The sequence below is a fragment of the Mus caroli genome, chromosome 6 (genome assembly GCF_900094665.2).
Source record: "Mus caroli chromosome 6, CAROLI_EIJ_v1.1, whole genome shotgun sequence".
Lineage (NCBI taxonomy): Eukaryota > Metazoa > Chordata > Mammalia > Rodentia > Muridae > Mus > Mus caroli.
In genome coordinates, this window is record NC_034575.1 from 138575420 (window position 1) to 138582361 (window position 6942).

Below are 6942 nucleotides of genomic sequence, written 5' to 3' on the forward strand. Positions count from 1 at the left end.
TGGCTGTCCTGGAACTCACTCTGTAGACCAGGCTGGCCTTGAACTCAGAAATCCACCTGCCTCTGCCTCCCAAGTGCTGGGATTAAAGGCGTGCGCCATCACAAATATTTAAAATAAATATTTTAAAAAGAGAGAATATGTTCAAGTTTGGGCAACTTTTAGCATACTATCAATTAGTTCATTTTCCCTTTTAATCGAATGCCTTTTGGACATATACTGTCTATTGTGACACAGACACAGGGTCAGGCTACCGTACCGTTAGGGCTGCCTAACAGTGAGCTTGGCACACGATTTTGAGGGGTTTCTTTAAAGCAAAGGACATACTGAAATCACCTTAACATCCCTAGGGCCTCCTTCACTGAGAGATCCTAGTTTTCTGGTCCCATAGCCCCCCCCTCCTACTGTTTGAAGCTCAGGGTTTCCTTCAGACTTGTAAGGTCTGAGTGACTCATGGGTACCCCAAGGACCCATTCAGGGGCGCACTCTGCATTCAAAACCCAAGGCTCTCAAATGAACCCAGTTTTGTTTAAGCCTGACCAAATAGGTATTGAAAATCGTAGTGGAAGGACGCCTGAGGTTATCAGCCCATTTCCCACCTTACTGAGTTCCTGTCACAGTTGCCTGAAGAATGTCCAATGACTTAATTTAATTTATTTGCTTTCTGAGAGCTAGACAGGAAAGAAAATTCCCACCAAAATAAGAACTTCAAAATAAATAGATGTAAGGATTCAAAGGTAGAGCGAGAAATCTGAAATAATCGTGCTGAGACATTGATTGGATGTTATAGAAGGGATCAAATGGTCTGATAAACTCCCTTGTAATTACAAATAATTAAAAAAAATAGGCTTAAGAAAATTGTGATTTTGAGCTGGGTGGTGGTGGTGCACACCTTTAATCCCAGCACTTGGGAGGCAGAGGCAGGTGGATCTCTGAGTTCGAGGCCAGCCTGGTCTACAAAGTGAGTTCCAGGACAGCCAGGATTATACAGAGAAACCCTGTCTCGAAAAAAAAACAAAAAAAAAAAACACCCCAACAAACAAACAAACAAACAAACCACAAAAGAAAGAAAGAAAGAAAAAAGAAAGAAAGAAAGAAAGGAAGAAAGAGAGAAAGAAAGAAAATCATGATTTCGAAACCAGAAATGACTAGAACACCAGCAGGAATCAGGAAACCCGATCAGTACCTTTAAAATGCCACATAACTTGGGGTAGGGGGAGGGCAGAATGAATAAGGTACTTGCTGCGCATGTTGGAGGGTTTGAATTCATATCCTCGGAATCCACAGAAAACAGGACGCTCGAGGTACGGGGCATGTGTGATCCCAGTTCTCCTACAGTGAGAAGAAGGCAGAGATGGAACTCTGGATGCACTTTGGACCAGTTGGCCTGGAGACCCTGCCTTAAACAGGGTGGAAGGTGAAGGACTGACTGTTGAGCCTGCCTGCTGACCACCTTGTACGTACACAGGAACACCCACACTCACATACATGAACATACACACACAAAACAAAAAAGTCAGCTAACCCATTTTACCTGCAGATCAAGAGCTAATGCACAATCAGTTCTGAACCAGCCCACTGAGATGTCAGCGTCGGAGAGATTCCTTATTTCTGTGACCTTGGGTATGGCTGTCATTTGGGACTTTAATGCCCCTTGGGGATCCAGGTGGTTAAAAACTTGGCGAATAGTGGGACACTACAGGAAATGAGACCTGGTGGGAAAGTCTCTAGGCCATCTGGAAGGTACTTTGGAAGGAGATAACAGGACCTATGTCTCTTCCGTCTCTTTTCTCTCCCAGCCTTGTGAGGGGTTTTGCTTTGTGATACAATCGTGCCTCTCTCTGCCAAAGAACCAGGGCTACCTAGCCGCAGAGCAGAATCTCTGACAGTGTGAGCCCCAGTGGAGCTTTTCTTGGTATAAGTCGCTGTCTTAGTGCTTGCCATGGTGACAGAAATCTGACTAACACAAGCAGGTCTCATGGCCGTCCTGATGCATTGTTCACTTACCTGACAGGTTTGTGGACAGGGTTGAGGCTCTGTGACTAAAGGTGCTTGCTGCCTGACAGCAGTTCAATACGCGGGACACACAAAGGTGCAAAGAGGACGGAGTCCACACAGTTGTCCTCTAACCTCCACACTGTACGTGAGCCCCTCATCACAATCACATAAATACAGTAATAATATATTCAAATTTAAATGCTGAGAGTCCTTAGTTGACAAGCCGGTCTGAACCGATCACTCCCACCAGCGCTAAGTTTACATTAGCTACTAAGTGGTCTCCTTGTTAGTCACGTATCTTGTGCAGTGGAACACAAACTTCTGGAGGCCTGAGTGACTGCGATGACCTGCTTCTTAAGGGTCTCCAGCTGCCTTCAGTGCTGCTGGAGCTGCGTGTTGCTGCTTTTATACACAGCAGGGAGACTGTTAGCATGCATGAAGTGAATTAATAAACAAGTGCTGTTATTCAGAATCTTGCAACTTAGCTGTGAATTGACAGTGCTGGTAGTCCCAGCGTGTGGCCTCTTTGACATTGACCCAGGGAGCAGGTAGATCCCACGGGCCTTTGCGTTTTCCACCCCTATTCTCATAATGACACTTTCTTCCATTTACAATCTCTTCAGCTCCTTGGAGATACCTGAAAGAACCTAACCTTCGTTTTATTTTTTAGTCATTTAAATTTAAATTTAATTAAAAGTATTATTTTTTTTTTAGAGAAATGGCTAACTTCTGGAGGAAAAGGCAGTGTTAGAGATCGTGCTGCCACCTACAGGACAGAAGGGGTACTACACCCGCCTCATCTAAAAGCTGGAAAGTTCATCAGTCAGAGCCGTCAGCCGCTTAGGAAAGCTCAGGGGTCTGAGGAAATGCAGGACGGCAGGTGGCTAGCATGCAGTGCGCGCGCGCGCGTGTGTGCGTGTGTGTGTGTGAGAGTGTGTGCGCGTGCGTGTGTATGTGAGTTTATATGTTTATGCACATGTGTATGTAAATGTGTTTTTTCCAGGGTCACTGTACTGGCTAGTTTTGTATTAACTTGACACAGCTGGAGTTATCACAGAGAAAGGAGCTTCCGTTGAGGAAATGCCTCCATGAGATCCAACTGTAAGGCATTTTCTCAATTAGTGATCAAGGGGGAAAGGCCCCTTGTGGGTGGGACCATCTCTGGGCTGGTAGTCTTGGGTTCTATAAGAGAGCAGGCTGAGCAAGCCAGGGGAAGCAAGCCAGTAAAGAACATCCCTCCATGGCCTCTGCATCAGCTCCTGCTTCCTGACCTGCTTGAGTTCCAGGCCTGACTTCCTTGGTGATGAACAGCAGTGTGAAAGTGTAAGCTGAATAAACCCTTTCCTCCCTAATTTGCTTCTTGGTCATGATGTTTGTGCAGGAATAGAAACCCTGACTAAGACAGTCACCTAGTTAAGAGTTTGTCAATTTTATCTTTTTCAAGGAACAAACTGCTCATTTCATCCATCTGCTGGACTGCCTTTTTAAAGTCTTCATTTCATTTATTTCTACTTTGATCTTTATTATTTCTTTCCTTTTAATTCTGGGCGTGAATTGTTTGTTTTTCATACATGCACACACATATGTATTTGCTTTGCTCTCATCTGTGTGTGCAGGCAGGCGTGTGTACCCGAGTAGGTGCACGTGGAGACCGGAGGTTAACGTTAGGAATGTCTGTCCCAGCTGCTTCTCCACCTTCCTGCTTTGATTTGTTTTTAGTTTGTATTCTTTTCTAAACATATTTATAAGCTTTGTATGTATATGAGTGTTTTGAATTTCTTATGTATGGGTGCGCTGTATGTGTGGCTGGTGCCTGTGGAGGCCGGAAGAGGGCGCCATATCCCCTCACCTGAGACGTTGTGAGTGGCCATGCATGCTGGATTAGCAGGCACACTTAACCTCAGTGCCTTCTCTCTAGCCCCTCCTTATTTTGAGGAGACAGCATCCTTCGCTGAACCCGGGTTTGGATGAGACTGAGTGGCTCAGCCCCACAGAACTGTGCCACGAATTGCAGTGCCTGTCTTCATGTCCATGCTCGGGCTGCAAACTCAGCTTGTCAAGCAACGACTCTACCCACCCAACGGTTCCCTCACCCTCATGTCTCTAGTGTCTTGGGATTCAGTGATAAATTCTTGCACCATTTCTGCAAGCTTCCTCCATTTCTCTTTATTCTTCCCACTCCCAACCTTTATTTGCTTACATAGATTGTTGTTGAGCCCATGAATTCCCTCTCATTTGATTTCTTCCGAAATAAAGAGCCTTTACTGCATCTAAACCTTTGTTTCATATTTTTTTTTTTCAGCTCAGGGATTTCCTGTTTGATTTGAAGAAATCATTTCTATTTCCCGCTTAAACCTTTCTGTTAGAATATCCTCTTCTGAAAACGCAAGGAGTTTTCCCAGAGTGGCTGTTTCAAGTTCTTCCCCAGAGTGTCCACATGTGTCGTAATCCAGGCCATTCCTGGTGCCATATCTTTTTTTTTTTTCTTTCCAAGACAGGGTTTTTCTGTATAGCCCTAGCTGTCCTGGAACTCACTTTGTAGACCAGGCTGGCCTCGAACTCAGAGATCCGCCTGCCTCTGCCTCCCGAGTGCTGGGATTAAAGGTGTGCGCCACCACGTCTGGCTCTGGTGCCATATCTTTAGGTAAGCCTTGTTTCCCTGGTGGCTCTTGATGCTTGGCATGACATCAACCTGCACATATAAGGGTTAGTATTTCTTTAGGACCTCACAATCTAATTTTTCAGGAAATGTTTTTCTCTGAGCCTGTAGTCATGTGTATTACGTTTCAGAGTTAATTGACTGATTGTGTGTTTGGGTGCTCCAGTGCACAGGACTGGGTGCGCATGTGCCATGGCCCACATGTGGAGGTTAGAGGGCACCTTACAAAAGAGTTCTGTCCATCCACCATGTGGGTCTTGGGTATCGAACTCAGGTGCCTTTACCTGCTAAACCATCACTGCCCACCTCAACCCATGTTTGCACTGATTGGAGCTCTAAATCCAAGGTTGCTTCTTGCTGTTGGTGTGTTGTCGCTGTGTGAGCACTAGAGGGCGCTCCAAGCACAGATTTGTCAATCATCTGCCACTGCTCAGCCTGAATTGGGATCGTTTTTTAGTCTTTTCCTGTGTACAAAGCAAACCCAATTGCCTGTGTATCTGTCAGGAACTGTGGGATTCTGCCTGGCTCTAAGGTAAAATCACTTTGAAGGGATTCAAGTACTCGCTACAGTCATGGGCATAAACTCTGCACCGGGGCTCTGCATATCTTACCATTGGGCCTTGAAACTCAGTTCTGGTACCAAGGGGGAGGCATTTTCCCCAGGATGCTTGGTGTGGCATCTCAGCCAGCCCCCTCCTTTGTTTGTGAGTGCATTTCTCCATCGTTCTAGCGCCAGACACATTAGGCCTCAGCTCTTTAGAAGGTAGTTTGGTGCCACCTGTCCAAGTGGGTGTGTTCATGGAGAGACAGTAGATAGAGGGAGCCCATTTAGAGATCAATGCATTTTTTTCTTTTTTACGCCTAGAAATCATATTTTTACCCTTGGGGTTTTCTTGTGTCGTTCACTGTGGTTGCATTTTTCAACACTAACTGAATTATTGCCAGGAAGGGGGTTCACATAGCACCCATAATTAGTTAACTTTAAGGAAAAGAGATTACTCATAATCTGGGGCCTTGTCTGTCCAATCAGGGGAACACTGTAAGGGCAGACACCAAAGAAGGCTTCTTGAACAAATTCTTCAACACCAGCATTAGTGCCTTGTTGCGGTTTCCAGCCGGCTGGTGAATAGCTAACCCGAGACGCATTGATACATACTTACAACACTCAAACAGAGTAATAGCTAGTGGAGGCACATTGATACATACTTACAAGACTCAAACAGAGTGCAGGGCCCAAACCAATTGTCCTCCTCCATCTTAGAAGAGGCTTGGGGCTTCTCTGATGAAGCTTAGGATAGATAGAGCTTTTACTGGTGAACATGGAGGAAAGCATGGAAATGACTCTGCTGGAAACTGCTCGGAGGCTTGCTGGCTGCTTATGATTGGCCAGGAGGATGATGCTTGCACTGAGCTGGACCCTGGGCTCTGTTGGCGCAGGGAACCTCAGGACAGGAGCTGCTCCAGTCTGATGACTTCCCAGCTGGTTATCTAAACAGACTCTGGTTTGCCACGCCCCACGGCCACATGGATTAATTCTTTAATCTACCTCTGACCTCAACAGATGTGTCACTCCTAGTACACTTAATTGCAAGCCACCTGCTGGCCATTGCCTCCAGCATGAGGTACCAATTAAGTTTTAAAAACCCAACCAAAGCTTGTACTTTCGTCCGTTTCCCCTTTGGCCCTTAGCCCTGTTTACCTTTCGCTGTTCTTTCTGCCTAGGCTCAGGCATCCTTACTGTTTCTTTTCTCCACTGTTCAAACGCTACCAAAGATAGGACCATAAAAATGTCAAAGTTCACCAAAATGTTTAGGTGCTAAAATAACAATGAAGCATCTCCTTTCTCTGTGTGAGATAGATTTTCTGGGTTATGCAGAAGTTATTTAAGTAGCCGAGTAGTGGTGGCGCACACCTTTAATCCCAGCAGTTGGGAGGCAGAGGCAGGCAGATTTCTGAGTTCGAGGCCAGCCTGGTCTACATACAGAGTGAGTTCCAGGACAGCCAGGGTGACACAGAGAAACCCTGTCTCAAAAAACAAAACTAAACAAAACAAAAAGTTATTTAAGTTGTTTTTGGTGGGGGCAGTCTGAAGTCATATATATAACCTGACAACCCACATTATTCTAGGACTTTCTACTCCAAAGCTCTCTGGTAGCACATAACATAGGCACTTCCTTTTTATTTTATTTTATTTATTTATTTTAAAGATTTATTTATTATTATATCTAAGTACACTGTAGCTGTCTTCAGATGCACCAGAAGAGGGTGTCAGATCTCATTACAGATGG